Here is a 21692-nt window from a genome sequence, read left to right as displayed (position 1 = left end):
CATGCTACAGCTCGCTAGGAATGTCAACCAAAGCAAATACATTCAGTCTGATATTTCTGTCAATGTTATACAGTCACAGCAACCCATGCAGTCATCTCAGAGACAGACAAAATGCAAAGATGACAAACCCTTTCTGCTAATTCCTTCTGTTGGAGAGAAAACTCACAGCAAATTAACCACAGTAAAGGCTTGACGAAATGTTATAGGCAGCCACAGAGAGGAGGGAAAAAAAACACAACTATTACTCAGAGGCGGTGACTTTGCACTTCATTCAAGAACTACATGTGTTACCAAGTGTTTATGAGTCCCAGTGAGTGGCCTTGTGGGACGTGGGAGTGGAGGACAAGGGCACAACAAAAGGGAGCAGTCTGCTTTAATAGGTGTGTAGTGGGATAGGCGGACAAGTTACAAGTCTAAGACTGGCCAGTATGTCGTGTTTAAAAACTGGCAGCATCAATAGTCCAGACCAGTGGTTGCTGTGTAGATCTATTTAGTACTTTCCTACCTACTGAGAATAATATTGTGAGTTAAATACATGAGTAAATTTCACTGCTTTACAAACATCATCTGTGATTGTTTTTTCAGCTTATTTTGCCTTCGTGAAAGTGATATTATGTTTTCAGTTTGTCCATCTATTCATCTATCCATCTGTCCATTTATCTAAGGTCCATCTATCCATCCATCCATACATCCATCCCTCTATCTATGGACCATCCATCCATTCATCCATCCATCTAAGGTCCATCCATCCATCCATCTATGGTCCATCCATCCATCCATCCATCCATCCATTTTTTTAAACAGGAAGTTTCAAAAAGGCCTACAGGGGATTTCTTTGAATTTGGTGCAAATATCCACTTAGACTCAATGCTGAACTGATTAGACTTTGTTGTTCAAATGTCAAGGTCCCTGTGACCTTACATCTGCCTCATTCTCATGAACGCAATATTTTGAGTAGGCCCCATTTAAATTTGGCACAAACGTTGGCACAAAAGTAATAGGTGAACTGAAAAATAAGCCTCGTTATATTGGTCCTTTAATTAAAGATTAAATGGTGGGGCGCCCAGTAGTGCTCCTGGTAGAGCGGGCCCACTACAGAGGCTGCTGTCCTCACCACAGCAGCCGCAGGTTGGACTCTGACCTGTGGTCCTTTGCTGCATGTCATCCCCTCTCTCTGTCCCCCTTTCAAGCTGTCCCATTTCTAATAAAGAGAAAAGACTTAAATCTTAAAAAAATAAAAATAACAATAATAAATAAATAAATGCTATGCCCTGAATGTCAAATTTTCCCTATGGAAGCAAAATTGGATTTAAATATCAACATTTTTTAGGTATTGCTTTAAAGTTAGAAATTCCAGGATTGTAACAAATAGCAGAAATGAATTTTAAAGTTGGCCTGCACATAAAGTGCAAGATGGGTGTTGTTAGCTGTTTTTATCTTGTCACCTCCTGTTGTGTGTGATGTTTTTTTTTCTGTGTGGTTTCATCTCTTGCAGGCTCTGGTGCTTTGCATCTTAAGCATAAGGTGTTCTTCATGGGGCATCTGTAGCTTCTTCCCACGCTGGCAGCAGCTTCCTGCAGCAGCAGAGACAAACTCCTGAACCCAGAGTTTGATGCACAGATGAGACTATCAGCAGGAGGGGAACAACATGAGCCATCTAAGCAGCTGCATCACTTTCTGGTGATGATCCCCAGGAGCCTGGACTCAGACGGCCCTCTTGACCAAAAGGGTCTGGAGTTTGTAGCTGGAGTTGATGGAGCAATGACACCTTTGGATATTCCTGAATCTCTTGCAGAGGGAGAAGAAAAAGTTTCTGTTGTAATTTCTAGTCAGCGTCTGCATGTGTGTCAGTGTAAATGTGTGTTTGGCTGCTGCACCTGATCAGCGCAGCCTCAGGCACTGAACTCCACACCTCCTCCTGGCAGCTGAAGCCCATCAGTGTGAGCAGGCTGTGGAGTTCATGTAACAGATCTGGGCTGGATTTGGAAACCTGACACACGAACACAACACGTCATGACTCACATCGAAATCAGAAACTTCTAAATCCCAAACTGCAGCTCATTTTCTCTCATTAGCTCTGTTGCAGTTTTGATCGGATGGATTTATGACGGCACAGATTTGTTTGTTGGTAAAGAGATATGGCGGGGCAACAAAGGACGTCTTCCAGAGTGAACATGTTTGATTAAACAAGTTCTAAATATGGTGGGTTGGCAGCACAGTACAAGTAATGAGTGTGTAAAAATAGCAGCTTTTGAAGGAATGAATAGTTTTTGAATCTTATTTATACTCTACTTGAATTTATTTCTTAGCTAGTAATCTACTTTTTACTTCATTACCTAGGTCATCAGTACCTTCCTTACAACTAGTCTGCCTGACTGTAGAAGCCCCTCTGCAGCATATGCAGGAAGAAAAAGAAGCAACACTTTTTTTAATGCGTTGATGATAAGAAAAAACCCAGAACAAGAAGCAGCTCCCTGCAACAATCTCTAATCACATCCGGTCAAACATTTAATACCAAAATCTAAAGAAGATACCATTTACATGATGAAGTGTTGCTGTGCTTCCTGAAAATCATGGAGATATCTGCTTTTGAAAACTCCTCCCCCGACCTCTGCAAGCTCTCTGTACCCTCTGGACCCGCAAAAAAGTTTTGTTTTAGAGTGAGGACACATAATAAAATGAATATGATAATGACTTGTCGTCTACAACATCTTCCCAATGTCATTGTTGATGGAGCAGTTCTGGACTTTATACCCTGACATCAAAAATTTGAGTTTTAGCCCTCTGGTTCTTTGATTGAAAGAGGATTGTTCATGTTAATTAATATTTTTGGGGGATTATCTCATACTATAGGAATATCTTGTCAGAATTTTTGAAAATGGAAGAAGTTTAAATGAAAAGTTATTTGTACTTTGAGTTATTAACCAGGTACTTTTTTTTACTTTTACTTGATTAGAGTTTCTCAATTGGTAATTGTCACTTTTAATTTCAGTATTGCATCATTTTTGATGGAAGTTATTGTACTTGTACTCCAATAGAGATTTTCTGTACTCTACCCACCACTGTACTTTGTGGGGGTTTTAACAAGATCACACATCTAAAAAGACATTTAGTGCCAGCTTTTGATGCTGCTATTGACACATTTCAGTATGTACCCACAAAAGTATTCAGAACTCAACAACTTAAAGTTATGTTTCTTCTTTATACTACAGGTTTAATGTGATAGATGTAGCCCTGGTGTAAAACAATTTAGTTTCTGATAAAGTGAATGAAAATACTTCATGAAGGAAACAAAACGGAAAGTAATTGAGTTTGATAACGAAAGGAAAATCGGTTCACTGAGAGTTTTATAACTCTGTTACATCAAGCCATCTGTCTATTTTCTAACAGTAGTTCTCTAATGTTTTTTCTCCTTCTTGTTCTCCCCTTCTTCTTGGTGTGTGATTGCTTTGAATCTGTGTATCTGTGGGATAACCACGTCTACTTTTTTGCATATTGCATCAGGAATTTAAAAAAGAGATGGAAATAAATGTGTCATTACAAAATAAAGACACGCTGAAATGAATAAAAGTGTCAACAAAAGTACCCTGAAATAAATTGAAGTTCATTTATTTATTTATTGCCCATTTTTTACACCATCTATTTATTTTTTTATGGATTTATTTCATAGTCATATTCAGGGTCCAAAACTGACTTTTCTGTCCATCTGCAAAATAACTTGTAATGTTCAAAATCTAACAGCCACTCAAAAGATCACCATTGTATTTTTTGACTGGTTGGCCAGGCGATGGTGCTAATTTTGTACCCTGGTCATATTTTTTTTCTGCTCTCATTTATTTATGTATTTGTTTGCTATTGACTAAAATGGCATTCCATATGTAAACAGTTAAATGAGTGGTTAAAATAACCAGCTCTAAATAGTATTGTAAGCAAACCTTGGAATAAACTCAATGAAAACTATGGATTGTGCCTTTATTTTGTGCTCCTTTATTTGATTGGTTAATGAAGGTATCAATCAAGCCACCTGCGCTAATTGGCTGTATGTAGGGAAAAGAAGGTGAGAGGGCGGGGACAAGGCTAGGAGAGACTAACAGAAGCAGCGTGAGGAGACTTCGGTCAGGAAGAAGGAAGTAAACATCGAACACGAGGAATACTGACAAACGCGAAATAAGTTTGGTGAAAGTTTTAGTTGATAAAGTCATTAGTTGTGTGTTAGTGTTCGGGTTTCATGCTAAAGCTAACGTCGGTGAGTTGCAGCACGAGAGGACACCATTGCTTACTGGAGAGGACTTGCCTTGAGCCATCTGGTTTCTGCTTCCGGACCGCGGACTGTTTCTCAGGGGCTGTTTCTGCTGGACTGATGCCGAAAGGTGAGTGGGACTGTTTTCTTGCTCTGTTGAGGAAAAGTATCAGCCGCACGAGCAACTTTCAAGCCTGCAACGTTTTATTTTGCTCGCGCGCCTGCCGGCGTGCCGGCGTGCCTGCGTGCGTGCGCGCGCGCGCGTGTGTAGTACTATAGTTGGGTTTTAGCTAAGTGTATTTTGAGTCTGCTATAGTGAAATATTGGTAACAAAGGTGAGAAGCAGAGATTTGGCCAGGGGAATCTGTGATTTTGTGTTGTAATGTTTTGTGTTGGGGGGGTTTATTTTGTGCTCTTTGATTTCTTTTAACTTGGCCCTTAAGGCATCACTGTCCAACTACTTATGACGTTACAGCACACCCCCTTCTACAACTATTGTCAACAAAATGTAATATTTACGCAAAATATATTCATGTCCAAGGGTAATTTAAAATAATTAGCTTTTTGCCACTAGCTATTACGTTAGCAAACTTTGTTTTTAAGCTCACAGCTCCATGTCAGGGCACAGCTGATAGAGCATGATAAACATTTCCGATAACTTCAGAGCAAGGTAATCTCAAAATAAATGAAAAAATACAGATGCGACATTATTGTCAAAATTCACAACAAGCTGTTATGTGACAAAAAATGTTATGCTTCAATCCACATTTGATGGCATTTAACCTTTGAAAAACAAAACTTTCACTGTGGTAACACTCACTTAGCCTAAGCAAGACCCACTTTCCCATCATGCCTAGATCTTTGTTGAGTAGTTTTTAGTCTGCAGTTAAGTTTGCTTTTTTCTGTTCCAAAACGCAAATGTCACTTTTTGTCAGTGTTTAGTTTATACTGGTTAATGCCTCTTTGTGTCAGTCGATGGTTTACACCATTAGTGGGTTGTCGGTTACACTTCATTATTCTAGCTGTATTTTACTTCGTTAAGCCATTAGAATTTAGATCTAGAATATGCCAATTAATATCCTGAAATACTCCTTGTTTCTTGCCTGTCAAACAATGCCTATATGTAGAAGGACTGCAAGTGCAGCTGTTAAAAACAGTGCAGTATGGTTTTAGTGATGAGGAAGGAGTGTTGTTATGCTGGTTTTGATATTTTCTAAATGCCTTGCTGACCAATCACATGGCTTGGTTGGAACTATTTGTCTTATAGTTGTACATTCGGTTAAAAAAAAAATCTGTTTGATTTGAGTGTATGCTATATTTAGAATATTTTCACTGCTTTACCTTGCCATAAGACAGCTTTTACCGATGGGGCTTTGAAGCCGTTATATCAGAAACGCCATACTTAATTATTTTTTAGGTGGCTAAATTATGTTTTGCTGTGGCCTGAACCACAGCAGTACATTGCTGAGCTTTCATGCTGGTGTTGGGTTAACAACTATTTCCCAATTGATATTTATTACTCTTATAGGAAGATACTTTGATTTCAGTGTAAGTAAGGAGCTGCCTCAGACGACAAAAGGTGAGGATGTAGCCAGAGTCTTTACGGAGAATTTTAAGCAGCAAGCGATTGACATTTTAGTGATGATTATTGATGACTTTGCACACTGACTGACCCTTTGAAACCAAGCAAATTGGCTTGATGTCTTTAAAAAACATAGATGGCAATGGCAACTTAAGACAAAATGACCCCAAAAATTTGCAATCAAAAAAACAAAATTGTCTGAAAATTACAAAAAAAGGACAAGAAAAAAAATACATGAAAAAGTGTTTAAAAATGACATTGATACCAAAAAAATCCTTTGAAATATCTAATGATGATTATTACCAAAGTTTTTTTTACCTTTATTTGTAGCTTCTTTAAAAAGTAATACAAATCTACTTATTTCTTGCAATTTGTGAAACAGTTCATGCCAAGTCGCTTTTTGCCTTTTGCCATTTCCCATGTTTTAAAAGAAAGCAAACAAAAGTGGTCATATTTCTAAGGTTTAAATACTTGTTGGTGTCTGAATGCAGCACAAGAAAAGTGATATTTATCCAGGTTTTCAAGGGTTAACAAAAATTGAAAATGACCTTTTATATATATAAATAAAAAAGTTGGCCAACCCCTGATGTGGACCAATGGCTGTGCTTAGACGTGGAGAAAGTCCTGATGTTCAGACGATGTCCTCCGGTGTGCAGAGGAAGTCTGCAGTATTATCCTATAGCTATATTTCTTTACCAAGGTGTGGTTCTGTGGTTTCCTCTTATTTCATAAGATTTGTTTTGATGAGAGCATGAGACAGAGCCTGACAGAGGGTGTCTCTAGCATCAAGAAAGCACGAGAGTTGACAACCCTGAAAACGCACCTCAGGGGTTATAATTAACCCCTTAAGTTAACCCTAAAGGTTTCAGGTCTGGAGCCAGGGGCGTCGAGAACAGCTCCCATCACTTCACAAACCTCTATAGCAATGACTAGGAATGTGCAACATCTCACAACACTGTGCGCAAATAAAACAATCAACAGAAGTGAATTAACAAGCAGCAATTATGGAGATGTCGTACGTGGCATTCTGCATCGCCCAACTGGAATCCCACATAACCATTTACTGTATTTCTTTAATTAAGGCCCTTTCAGTATGTTTGGGATTCCTTTCTCATGATACCAGTGAGTTTTCAAAAGAGCATCTAATGAAAGAGTTATTACATTTCCATTATCATTAGCGTCATTATAATAACAAGCTAATGATCATGTCTCGTGAGTGCATCTCTTGACTCTTAACAAACGCAGACACACCTAGACAGACATCGTCCCAGGGGCAATCTGTGGAAACATGCCCCCGACTATCTTGATCTCATGTGTGAACAGAGGTTTGGCTCCCCTCTGTTTGGGCTTGTATCACACGAAGTCCCAAAGAGGAATGGTTCGAACATGACCTCATCAGGCTGAACAAAAGACGGAGTGAAGCAGAAGAGATAGAGAGGGGCTGGGAGGAGCAGAGCTGCCTTGAGGGAGCCATGGCTAAAGCCTCTGCCGATGTTTTAGAGATTAGGATTTGGGGAAGTAAATACGTCTAATTGGGAGGGGAAGGGAGGAAGGAAGGAAGGAAGGAAGGGAGGTAAGTGGGTGGGAGGGAAATTCACAGTGGAAGGAAGGTAGCAATAGCAATATGAATTGATGGTGAAATTGAAGCAGGTCAAGATTAGCTCCAGCTGAGGATTAGTTGGTGCTCATTAAATTTCTCATAGTGCTTAAGGAGCACTTAGTCCTCTTCAAATAATTCAGGACTGCATCAATAGCTACAATGCATTGCTATTTGTTGGTCTAGACGAAATGGAGCGTTTTGAGGCCAAGCCCTGATCTATTGCATACAGCTACTTTGGCGTAGCAGGGAAGTTGAAATTGCAGGTTGCGAGATACTGTTTGGCTTGAAATTTTCTGGGAATCACACACATGTACACACTTTTATTGTAACGTAGGCTAAATAATCTAACATGTACACAACGTCATCAGCAGCATATTTGTGGTGTTTTCCCATCTGTGAACCTCTGAGGCTGGTTTGGCCTCTTTCTTCTTCATGCACAACTATGTTTAGCACATCTGCCATTGAAGTCCCCCCCAGACATGTTAGAAAGTATAATACTAATTTTAACCCAAATTCATGATCTTACCCTAAACCTCACCAAGTTGTTTTTGCACCTTAATTTCCAGGAGACAAAGCAACATGTGAGCCCTCTTTCTCCCCACCTTTCAAACGTGATTACAGTAATCGCTGTGGTTTAGTCTGCGAACTCCTGAGAAAAAAGATCAGGCTGACTCCATGCCTGACTTTCCTCACCAGCCACTTGTTTACATTGTCTGATATTATCAGCTTTATTGAGCTCGTATGCAGGCAGTGGGCACCATGGTTTTATGGGGGGATGATGTCATTGAGCTGGATGTGGATTAAATCTAGACAGAGCTACAAACCGGGTTCACTGTAGGATGGATGGACCAGCAATTCTCTCACATTACGGGGAACCACTTGATGTACAATTATCAAGACTTGTGACATCAACATGTTACAGATGTTCCTGGTCACACTGTCAGTGATGCTGCTGGGTTCATTGCATGTTTCATCATACTGGTCCCACTGAACTGATGCTCATTGCCTTTTTAGTTTCAGCCACAGGCATCTTGAGACTCTTTTTTTGATATCACTTTGATATTGTTGTGGCTTGCTTTCATCACTGCAGAAAGTGGGGGGTGGGGGGGGGGGGGGGGCTTGTGCTTTAGCACCCAAAAATATATTTAGTCAAAACTAAATAAATTAAGTGCATTTCACAATTTTTCGAAGCTACATTTCAAACTCTTATGTCTAACAGTAAGCCATTAACCCCTCAAGGTTAGTGATGTCATATACACATCAAAGTACTGTATTCACTATTTTTAAAATATCCCCAAAAAGATGCAGTCTAGAAACATATAAATAAATAAATTGCCTATGCTTTATAAGCGTTGTAGTTTCTCAAAGAGTGTAACTGTGTCCCTCTAAGAAGCTTGGTAATCCTGCATTTAACAGCTGTTTTTTACTTGGACTTAATGAATCCAATAATTAATGTCTTTTGTCTTTTATCAGTGTTCTTCAGAGGAGTTCTTGTTGTAGCCTACGTAGGGAGCTTACTCAGGGAAAGAATCTATGATCATGATGCATTGGTTCTGATCTACTGAATAATCTGAGATGGTGTTGCTGAGGGAAAGAGTGTATTTGTTTGTATGAGGGCTGTCAGCATTAGTGCGTTAATTGCGATTAAGGTTCACACTAAGGGTCGACTGATATTGTTTTTTCAGGGCCGATACTGTTACCGATGACTGGTAATTAATGAGACAGATAACCGATATTTGGAACCGATATGCATTTACAATAAAATTTAAAAATAACTGAAACCTGTAACATCAGTTTCCAGCAACTTTTTTTTAAAATAAAGTTCAATTAAAATTTATATAAAAAACAAATGAATAAAAATGTCTCCCTGAGGTTTTACAAAGTAAAAGTTCTTCCAATGCTGACACTTCATTTGCATGTATTACAGACTGCCTTCCTTGTGTTGGGTGAGTGTAATTCGCACACTTTTTCATTAATTAATTTTATCTGCAATCACGACAATAAAACGCTGATATAGATAATTGCCAAAATGCCAAATATTAGCCCTGATAATTGGACAGGTTGGTAATCTATCAACCCTCATGACGCTGACTGAACCTCAAATAAGGACTGAACTGCCTCTTGTTTGTTGTGCCAGTCTCACTTTCAGTTAATAGATGTGTAATAGTTCCTATAAAGCTTGCGACTACATTAAAAAAAAAATAAAAAAGTTTGAACTAATATTTTGGTCTCCAGCAGGTTAGAGGAAATATTTAAGACCTTGGTAAATTTAACTTAAGCTTCAGGGGACTGTGTTCAATGCTTTATAAGACTGCTCAAGATCTGCAGATACCCCGTCAGGCGGGGATTACTGTCTTTCCCCAAATGTACAGGTCTGACAGGTTTGGCAAGATGCCATAGGCTGCCTGCATGAAAAATCTAATGGGGTCTGGATTAGTCTCCATAGACCAAACCCTCTCGCACTAATCCAACTCCACTCTGCCTCAAGGACACAGTCTTGCTTAAAATACAGCTGACGGGTGCTTTAACAATAATGCAGGGGTCATTGAGAAAAAGGTCATACAAGTACATCTATTTCTGCATCTCCCCTTGGCATACTACTTAATGCATTCAGTATATTAAATACCATACAGCATGATAAACCTTGGTAATAATTTGTCGTAATTGACATATAAAGCGGTTAAAAAATGAATCTTGGCAGTGAGCACGTAAGCGTTCACTGACATGGTTCATGTGTTTATTTTGTTTTGATTACAGTTTCCAGATGTTGTGGTTTCTGTCCCTGCACTGCACTAGATAGTTGAGTTGTTGATATAAAAATTGAGGCTATTAAGGTTCTCCTTTACAGGCCACAAAACTAATGATGGGCCCTATTTCCCACATGGCTTTGGACACAGTGAGGAATTTTCAAAGATCTGCTGCTTAGAGAAGAGAGATACTTCCTTTCTGTTTATTTTGACAGTAATATAATTCTTGTGCCTGCAGGTTTTTACAGTCATGAGCTTTTTTACAATTAGTTTACAAGCTTAAAACTTAAAAATTAAGCAAACAATGCAGTCAATGCTGAAAGTATCAGTGTTTTTGTGCATCAGTCCTATATCAGGGACATTGATCCTGTTATTATATTCCTCCTTTTCTGAAGGCAGTGGTTCACCTGGTAGAGCACGCACTCTGTACGAAGGCTATGTTCTTGCTGCGGCGGCGAAGGGTTCGATTCCAACTTTGGCCCTTTGCCACATGTCACCTCCTCTCTCTCTTCCTTTTATTAAGACTATCCTGTTCATTAAAGCTACTTCTTTTCTACCAGGGAAACAAAGAAATCTTTATTCTAAAATAAATAACTGAATAACAGTTTAGAAATCATTCAGCCTCTCATTACATTACCTTTTGAATGAGCACAAATTCGGTCATACACATTTATGAAACCTTTTCACATTGAAAAATAACATCTTTTAGAATAATAACTGCTTTAACTATATATCATAATTATCACTCTGACATCTGTTTTGTATTTCTCTGAAAACATCAACAAATTTCTCCTTTAAACAGCGGCATTTATTACATTTGAGATTACATTTGAACACATCACAAGAATGTTGTAATTGACCTTTGCCCAAAACTCATTTTTACTAAATAGAGCTTGAACGCATCACTATGTGACACAGTGCAACCTCCGTTAGCACTGAATTGTGTCCAGTTCCTGCTAATACCTAATTTATCCAGCTCTCATCCAGTTTCAATTTGGATAAGCTGTTCATAAATAAGCATTATCAATGAAGAGTTAGGGTGTGTCCCTGATAGTGATAGTGAGTTTATCACTGCGGCATCCCAGACAAATTTTCTCTTGTCCCCTGGGACAGTAGAACGTGGAGCGCTGTTAGTCTGGAGCCCTGCTTTTTAGCCCGCAAAAAATGTGATACAACAAAAACCATTAGCCACAGCCATTGGTGGATGTCGTCTTATTAACCAATAGGCTAGTGGTACTAAAACGTGGAATCTAGGATGTACAAACTGAGAAATGAGAAGAGGTTAAAAGTTTGGGAAGCCTGTACGTAGCCTATGAAGCAAAAGCCAGGGCAAAAAAGCCCATGACCAGTCAATTTTTTTACACGCTCAGATTTCTCTCCTCTGGACTATTGTGGCAGGACAGCAAGAGAACAATGATCAGAGAGATTATAGGAAGAACAAGAAATATGAAAAGGGAGGGGGATATGCCCCCCCACCTATCCCCAGGGGAAATTACACCCTTACATAGTAGTGAATGCAACAGAACAGCTTGGAAATCCCCTAGCATGAACTTTCCTTGTTTACACTTAAATTTACCCTAAAATGGACTTACTTTCAAGAAATTGAAAAAGTTGCTTCGCTTTAATTATGTTGTTTCAGGACAAAGAACAATGTCTGTGTTTACTGTCATGTTGAGTAATGTTGAGTAATGCTGACCAGTGCGGTCAGCAGCTTTTTAAGACAATAGCAGAGTTCAGTCACTTCCAAGATATAAACGGTGTCTGGCACTAGATAGATGAATTGCACTTGGTAGAAGGAGAAATGCTATAAAATTAATCTGCATTACTTGAAACCCAGTTCAAACAGGATGCACACAATAGACAATGGATAATGTGAACACTCACATGTATGTGTGTGTCTGTGAGTATGCACAGAAACCTGACATGTACCTCAGTTTAAATATCACTGACTCTGGCTGTGTCATGAACCTGAACATGACTTAAGGAACATTATGTTCATAATTTAACTGAACTCCTGTAAAAGTTCTTATGTTAATATGTAGTGGTGGTAACCAAGGCTTTGTGTTTCCCAGGTTAGAATCAGAATACTTGACACCGCTGAAGGTTCAGGAACTATAAATGGCCTCAGTCATGGGAATAAAACTGTAAAAGGAATGAAAATACAGGGAATAATAAACATTAGGCTTTTCATTTTTTGGTTGGCGCTCTTCAGTTTCCCTGGCTGACGTTAAAACCATCACTGAAAGATTTTATCAGCTGTAGTTAATAAAGTAATTGTGGTAAATGTGTTGTGCACTGTCTGTATCCAATGAGTCTAGAAAAAGACACGCACTGGGTTTTTGGTATTCAAGGATAGAAACCGAGGTGTGTTTTTAAGCAGAATAAATACACAAAGATTGGTGTGTGTTTGTCACTTGCAAAGTAATCTAGTGTGCTCACAACTATCACAAATATATCAATTTAAACATAGATTAGCAAATAACCATTTTTTTTACACTATTACATTCACAACATACTATATATTTAAAGATATTCTAAAACCATTTTGAGTCTTAATTGGCATTATGTTTCGATGAGGACTATAAATCAAAATATCCTATCCTAAGTGAAGTTGTTTTCTGTAAATAATCATAAGAAATTAGGCACAATTCATAGTATTGTTACTGAGTTGAGATGGTATTCAGACTGAACCTACAACCCAAAGCACCAGTACTTAGCAACCAGGGAATGAGACCAAGTGGCAATCTCCAGGCATAAAAAAATGAAGTCGACAAAAAAGGGCCAAAAACTGCAGTTCCTCTAATGGCCACTTGAGGCTGGCTCCAAAACAAAGTAAATCCTCTTAGTCCCCCCTGCTGAAATGCCCATCTTTATAGCGAAAATAACTGTGAAGAGCCTGGTACAAAAAACAAGAACAAAAAAAATGTTTTTTGTCTCTATTGTTAATTTCACCATCTATTACAACTGTATGGTTGTGATTTTTTATATTGCTCACCTGTTTACATTTTATTAAGGGGCAAAGTTATGCACAACTAAAGACAGGGCCACTTGAGTGATAGGCTGTCTGCTGATGGTGGCCTTGGCTTCTCAGTCAGATCCCCCCGTTGCTCCTCCACAGCTCCGCGCTCTTGCCAAAATACAATCACTTCTGGCTCACAAAACCAATATGGTGAGGGCCAAAATGCCGAAATCAAGGCGTCAAAATGGCAGTCCACAAACCAGTGGATGATGTCACTGCAGCTACATCCATTTGTTTTACAGTCTATGACTCTTATGATTCTATGAGACTCAAAAATCAAATATCTTTCACGTACATCAAGTATTACCTTTATGTACATTTATTTACTATTCTTATCAAAACTAAAACATTTTCTTATTGAGTAAAATTAATTTTAAGTATAAAGTATAATTATCTCTACATATTATTAGTAAAATACTATGTACTATGTATTCTTCCCAAAAAGATTGCTTGATCGTTTTGTCAACTAGTGTTTCCAAATTCAGAATCTTTAACTTTCAGCTCCATGTACTATGTTTATTCATGAGGCAGAAGTATGAATCTAGGGGCTCGTGGCACAATGTGACTGTTTTCACAGTGCATTTGGACACATATTTTGACATGACATGAGCGTGGAAACTAAACTATCTGTAAATGGCCATTGGTTCTAAGGCCTGTGCCTGTAGCTTGTAAATGCACAATGAAAGCGAATGGCAACTTGTGGTTCTGTTGTTGTTAAGAAACTTTTTCTCAAGGTTGAAGGGCAGAAATGCACCACGTCAAATGTTTGCACATTGTCCTTCAACAGATAGTGAATAACATTTTAGATTACACTTAAATTAAAAAAAAAAAACATTTTTGTGATATACATAATTACATTCAGAGCTTTAATATAGCAGTAAACCACTATTTGCTATGTAAAAACATACTGGACTAATGATGTCCTGAGGAGACAAAGAAGTCACGCTACCGTGGTGTGTGTATTATAATTTGAGCTTCTCTGTTTTTTGTTCTGGTGGATGGTCTGGCAGTGTGGCATGTGAGTTTCTGTTTTTTTTTTTAACCAAAGTAGCTCTGGTTCTTGAATTGGTTTGGTTCAGATTTTTGGAGCCTTGGTGCTAGCGAACCAGCTCACGTTTCCACCACTTTTGCATGGAACCATTTTAATCAAGAATGTATCATCAACGGAGGACGTTGCACAGTGCACAATGGAAGTAAAAATTGGATGAATATTGCAATACATCGATATCCTGCAAATTTGTGTTTTGTTATTATAGATATTTGTTTCTAACCAAAAAACAAGCATGGACCAACTATTACAGAGATCACAGCATGCTCTTTTTTCCCACAAAGATGAAACACAATTCTCCATTGTTCGCATCTCCACCCTTGCTCTGTAGAACATGACACGCCCACTAATGTTGTCACTGTTCACACTTCGGGTTAAGAAAAACCTGCTAATTTTTGGTTCCAACTAAATTGGTTATTTTTGGTCAAAATGCTCTGAAAAGTTTAAAATTATGGAACCAGAATGGGAACCAGTTCCATGTTGGTGGAAAAGAGGTATGTGAGTGTATTCAACAGGCTAACTAATTGCTGCAGCTCTGCATTGCGCTCATATGGCGGTAACAGATGATAATGTCGTCCCGGCCAATGGTGTCGTTGGAGAAGCGTGGCACCCACTCTCTGGTTTCTCTGCACGTCAACACCTGTTCTGTCAGCACTGTTGCCGTTGTTAGCACTGTTAGTGCTGTTAGCACTGTTAGCTGCTGACCTCTAGGCCAGCCACTAATATGACGAAACCCATGTGCAGACAACAGAATGGGACTCTGAATCATAGAAAAGCTCCGAATGTCACATGCAGTCCTTTAATTGATCTCTCAGAAGGAAATACACTTGGCCAAAAGCAAACTGTGCTTTTGTTTATTTATAGCTGAGGCTAACTGAAGGTTTTACGACTGTAGGTCAACTGGATTCATGCCAAAGGTACCATAATGTGTACTGAGTAATACTATTCAGTGTACTTGAGCTTCCCTGAACTCCTGCTCTCAAAGACACTGGAAGGAATGAGAAAATGACACCTAGGAAAACATTCCATGAGGGGACCCTGCTCATGCTCAGGCTGGTGTCCCCGGCATTCCCTGCATGTCCGATGAAGCTGTACGAGCATATTAGCATTCTACTGACATGGGAAGGTAACAGGACACGAGGGAATGCCGATGGAGCTGCAACCAGAGCTGGTAATCATTTATTTTCCAGGCATGCTGCTGCCAGAGATGGGCCTACATATATTTGTTTGGAGCCTCACTGAGGCAGTTGTGGTAAGGAAGACTGACAGATTGGGATACTTTTTAAGTCTACTTGAAGGGTATACCAAGGACGGGTGTCTATATATTTGAATCTTGCGAAAGAAATACTGTGACATTTCCAAAACGTATTTAGTTACTTTCTTGCCAAGACTTACATGAAAAGATGGATACCATACTAATGTCTGGCAATAAATGGCGCCTTTGGAGTCTCAGTAACTTTTTGGTGACAGCTGGTTGACCCGTCTCTGGACCCAGCTGAGAAATAGTGTGACACATAATCCACACACCTCTGTAAACCCTCATCGTCATGTGTGGATTAAATAAATGAGATACTTGTTAAGGAAATAGTTTGATATCTTAAGAAATATGCTTATTGTCAGAGAGTTAGATGAGATATGGCCATTGAGAGATGATGGGATTTGGATGAGAAAAGGCTGCAACAAATGTCACCAGATAGATGGTTTGTGGTCAGCGTAGTGAACCCTCGGGGGCATTGCATTAGAAAGTTATCACTGGATTTAATTGGTGTTATCAGTGAGTAGATAGATATGGGGCCTACTAGCAGGTTCAAAAGGTTATCAGCTCATTAAAACATTCAGTTTCATAAAGTTTCGGCCAGAGACAGTATAAATAATGGCTGTAGCTATAGTGACGTCACCCATTGATTTATGGACCGCCACTTTAAGGACTCAAGTTAAGCATTTCGACTGTTGCCTTCTTTTTTTTTTTAGCCTTAAGTGACCATATTTTCGTGCAAGGTTGTAGCACTGGAGGGTTGAATCTAACTGACAGACTGTAGTGACATTATGCAGACAGCTTGTCACTTAAGCGGTCGCACCTTTAAATATATATAACTTTGGGCCCGATTAAAATGTTAATGGTGGAGTACACACATTCACCCCCATACAGTGCATGTTGAGATTAATTATAGAGACCAAAACCATTTTTTGTACCAGGCCTTAAAAACATCCTTACAAACTTCTGCTGTGAAGTTGGGCATTTTGAAATGGGGTCCATGGGTGATTGACTCTGTTTTGGAGCCATCCTCAAGTGGGCATGAGAGGAACTGCATTTTTTGGGCATTTCAGAATTGGTTTTTAATTTTCAGCATCATGTTCAACATATAGACATGAGGGTGGTATTGATTTCCTTGAGCAAAACAGTGTATCTCCCAAAATGGCTAACTGTTCCTTTAAGAAGAGGCGGCTTGTGTACAGCGTGATAGCTCAGTAGTGTACAATATAAGTGTAGACTGCTTTTTGGCAGATTATGTCAGAATTTAATTCTGTTTTACATTTTTGGTATCATTGAGTTTTTGGAATAATAAAAGTTCTGAGTTTTTATTAAGATACTGGAGTTAGTTTTGCCCATCAGGGTGTTTTTTACATGCTCTATTTGAAACTGGTTCTTAAATCTCTCAGACTGTGTGACAGTAACCTCAGAGAGATAGATTAACATGTGTATTTTGGCAAATCAATATTTGTGGATTTGAGTTGGGCCATAAAAATGTGATCTGGCAGAGAAAATAATATTTATGTAGATTAGGATACACAAGACTAAGTGTGATGCGCAGTGCTGTCGGTACGCGCGGGTCGTCCCAGTTCAAGCCTCAGCTCTACAGTATATGCTTAACCTTATGTGCACTGTAAACGCATCACATTTTCCCCTCAACATTTGGGCCACAGTGGAATAACTTTTAATAGCATAACAGGGGATGCTCTCCAAAAATTCCTGTGTGGTGAAGTTTGAGAGACAGCTTGTGCTGAATGTCAGACAGCTTTTAAGCTTGATGCAAAGGGGCCATGATCCCGGGGCCCCACAAGTGACAGCTTTCTCATCTATCATTCCCGCATATTCTTTAAGTAAACTTTTGACTCATAATCTCCCTGGCCTGCCGTTGCTGTCTCTTTGTGCTGAAACATGTTTGTTTTGCTCTTTTTTGGGCACTTTGTCATGCTTAGTTATGAAGCTGCAGACCAGTGATGGAAGGCAGTCCTGGCTTTACTCAGCTGTGTGATTGTTGTTCTTCTAAAGCTCCAGGTTTAAGTGGGAGGGCCCTGCCTTCAGTTTCAGGTACCTTACAGCAATGAAAATGAACTCATCCATACACGCCTAAAGCATGTACAATACAATGTGACTACCACACATGGGGTCAATTTTAAATGTCCTGACAACATACGAAAGACATTTTGACCTTTGATTCCTACCCAGTAACGTATTTGCAAGAAAAGAAATCAATGGGATATTTTTCCCTCTACTGATGACCTCATGCCTCAGAGATGTGTGGCGTCATTATGGGAGCTCTCTCTTTCAGACAGAGAAATCCCCACAGGTTTCTGATCAGGACTTGCCAGGTTTCGATAAAGGAGGTTCCATCCCCACCCCAAGTCTCCATAGAGATTGAGCTGACTAATAAAAATAGCTTGGCTGTTCTGTTTACCCAGAGTGGGATGTTACTTTACTGTATTTTCCTTCTCCCTATGTTTCTCTCTCTCTCAGCCCCTATGTTTGAAGGAGCTGTATACGACATTCATAGCATTAGCAGCAAACAACTATTTGCTATGTAAAGATAATGTGAATCAGTGGCATCCTGAACAGAGAATGAAGTTGCTCTCTTTGTGTGTGGTGTAATCTAAGTAAAACAGAGCATTTCAGCAGCGTAGAGGTTAGTGTCACTCTATCTGTGGTGTCTAATATCCAACGTTTTTGCGGGTCCGTGAATGCAGCGCAGCAGGTCCTTTTTATCTCCTTCGCAGCTGAATGTCACTCCTAAGGTGGATAATTCATCTGTTGATTCACAGCTGATCAGATCGATAGATGAGAGAAGGTATTTGCAGATTTTTGTAAAAGACAGTTTCAGGCCCAGCAGAATGAACGGTTGAGTTTCACTTTTAATGTGCCTGACGTTATGCTGCGCATCTCTGCCGCTACTGCGCTACAAATAACTCAACAGTGTTTTAATATGGCTTTTGATTAACAGTCCAGTTCCATTGAGACTATGACGGGAGAAATTAGACAATGGCAGCCCGCAATAGTCTTAGTAATTAATGGAAAACACTGGTGGGGCAGGAGGGCGGACGGTCAGTATGCGCTGTAAAATTACATCGTTGATTGGAAAAAACAGTGGAATTCGGATTTTATCTTCCTGGGCGGCCCACCCAGGTAAACTAAGACCAGCCCAGGAAGATATAGTAGATATAGTAAGATATAGTATATGTATGGGAATCACTACCATTGTTGAATTAATAAACTGTATATTTCATCATGTGGAAGACACTAAAGGCATCAAGCTTGACTTAAACATTAATTTCCCAAATTTGTAAAACAAAGTGTAACAAATTCACACATATATAAATGTGCTAACACATAGATATAAATGTGCTGAATTGTTAATTATTTATTATTAAAATAACAACAACTGGGCACTGGCAGCAACTTGGAACAGCATTCAAATTCAAAATAAAAAGTAATCGAACTTCTTAAAATGGATTAAAAAATAAGCTGTAGCAGCTTAACGGAGAATAAATAAGTAGCTCAAATAACTTGGTCAAACAGACAAATAGTAATCAAACTTATTTGTAAATATTTAGTGCAAACAGGAATTCAAAATGAAATATAGCAGCTGAACTGGAAAATAAACAAGTAACTTGGTCAAACAAACAAGCGCTCGTGTTCACCTTGAAAGCGCCGTGGCTGCGACGCTTCTGCAGGACTGTCTGCGGCTGTGTGTTCTGTATTTCCACATTTATAAACACAGATTTCACTCATTTATCAAGTCATGCAGTTCCTGCATCGTCGACAACATGGTCCTGCTAATTTTTCAAAATAAAATGCCTTGTGTCAACAATTCATGGGATTCTGTCAACAGAAATGTTGTCAAAAGACTTTTATTTTGAAATGCAAGCAGGGAAGTTTGAGTAAAATACACATCTTTGTATTTTCTCATCTCTGTGACAGAAAAGGACTTTTAAACTGAAGAAAATAGTGTAATAAAGAGAATATAATCATCAAAACACAATTTTTGCTGTCTGTCGCTGCTGTCAGCCGTGCACAGCTTGTGGAAAAAATCAGCAAGCTGCTGTTTCTCAAGATGTGCTGCGGCTGTCAAGCAACTGAGACACGCCTGACCTGCGCTGCTCACACATGCAGATTGGAAGCTCTAACTTGTTAGCAAGGGTGCCGGAAAAGAAAACAACAGATTCGGCGCTGCTCACGCACTGCTGGATTGGGCCCATGGATCAGCCTGATTAGCCGATACCAGATCCAGCTATTTTATCAAAATCGGGACCAATGTCCAATCTTAATATTGGATCGGTGCATCCCTAAGGTAGACCGTTTAAGAAAAATAATGCGTTTTTTGAACATTAAATCATGTAATCATGTTCCAGTAGAAACCCCAAATACAGGTATGAACCTAAAAAATTGTCATTATATAGGACCTTTTAAATGATTTTTTTCCATCCACCTCACAGTGTTCATGACCAGTATGCACGTGCACTTTCTGTACATGAGGGATCTGTCTAGTGCTTAGACAAAGGGCTCCAGGCAGCAGAGAAATAAAAGCCAGATGGGTGCCCTTAGTGTCTGCCTGTACTTTCAGAGTGAATGGGAATGGGCCATAAACGTCAGGATGGACCCATAAACGTCAGTTTGAGGAGACAAATAATAGGTGACAGGTGAAGTTCATGGAGGTACGATGATCCTTTTCTTCTGGTAAAATGTTTAAAAAAGACAGATGTGTAGGGGAAGCTTCTTATTTTTAGCCTTTTTTCCTCACTTATCACTCTGTGAGATATTTTATGGTGACACATGAATGTCCCCAATATCATGGCTCATATATGCAGAGAGATGGGTGTAACAGCTTTACAGAAGGAAGCATAAAAGTTGGCTTTTTTTCCAAACACATTTACTTTAAAGAGAAGTTTACATTTTATGATTTCATGACTGTGTGTAAACTAGCCTTTAAGTATGAATGTTCAAAGCAAAGTCGTATGACAAGATGGATATTTTATGAAATGTTAGGGTGGGATGGAAAGAACACCATAAACAGCCAAAGCTTACAATGGGTAGATTATATTATATCCATTTCATTTTATGGCTTCAGACTGTCTCCTGATATTCTTGGAGACACGATCATGTACCACGCTTTAATAAATGATGGGAGAAATATAGAGAGAGAAAGTGCAACAAGTGTGAGGATAGAAAATGGTCTGTTTCAACACACATTAATGGAGAGGACTCTTTTTATGTTATTGCTAAACTTTAAATCAGGATTCACCTCACAAGAGTGGCTTCCACTGGCAGTGCTGTGTATTTGTGTTGGAAGCATGGTGAGTGGATGAGAAACACGCACAATTTATCAGATAACGCTGTCATCTTTTTGATAGATTTATTACTTATTACTACAATGAATACTGATCATCATGAACTCCCTGGAGCTTGTTTCTCAGGTACCATGCTACACCTGGCTTTGTGGCAGATATGCCTGACAAAACCATGTGCTGTGGTTCAGTCAGTAGTGACAGTATGTCATCATTAGTCATCCTTTTTTCATAACAAAAAAGAAAGATCTCATAGCAATATGAAGGAAATATGACATAATAAAACAAGACTATAGTCACAGAGAAAATACATCTTCTAGCTAATTTCCTATTACCTATTATACTGTTTATTATACACATGCACAGCTATACTGTATTAGGGCTGGGGCAACGCATAGACGTAATCGACGTAATCTATTACCCGAATACGTCGATTCATATAACGTGCGTCCACGCATTGCACCGTTTCACACAGCGCGCGTAATGAGAGCGTGAGCAGCTGCGGGCGTGTTGTTTTTTGTTTTGGTGCTCGTGTATCAAGTTAGAGCGTGCACACTGCTCGCCTGAGCAGTGCTTGTCAGGCGGATCTGAGCTGCATGTCAGCTGCTGCACATCTACAGAAACTGTGTGTCGTGGCTTTTTTTTTTTTGCGTGATGCTCGCGTTTGTTGACTCTATACCACTTCATACTGCAGTTTAAAGTCTCTCTGTCACAGAGATGAGAGATACACAGATGTTTGTTTTACCTCAACTTCCTTGCTTCCCTTTTTAAAACAAAAGCTATCTGACTGTGTCAGCTGTGCAGGAGCTTGTATAACTTCATAAATGAGAGGAATATGTGCTTATAAATATGGAAATACAGCACTCATATCAGCAGGCCGCTGGACTATTCTGAT

The sequence above is a fragment of the Plectropomus leopardus genome, chromosome 10, assembly GCF_008729295.1.
Source record: "Plectropomus leopardus isolate mb chromosome 10, YSFRI_Pleo_2.0, whole genome shotgun sequence".
NCBI lineage: Eukaryota > Metazoa > Chordata > Actinopteri > Perciformes > Serranidae > Plectropomus > Plectropomus leopardus.
This window is presented reverse-complemented; position numbering follows the sequence as displayed.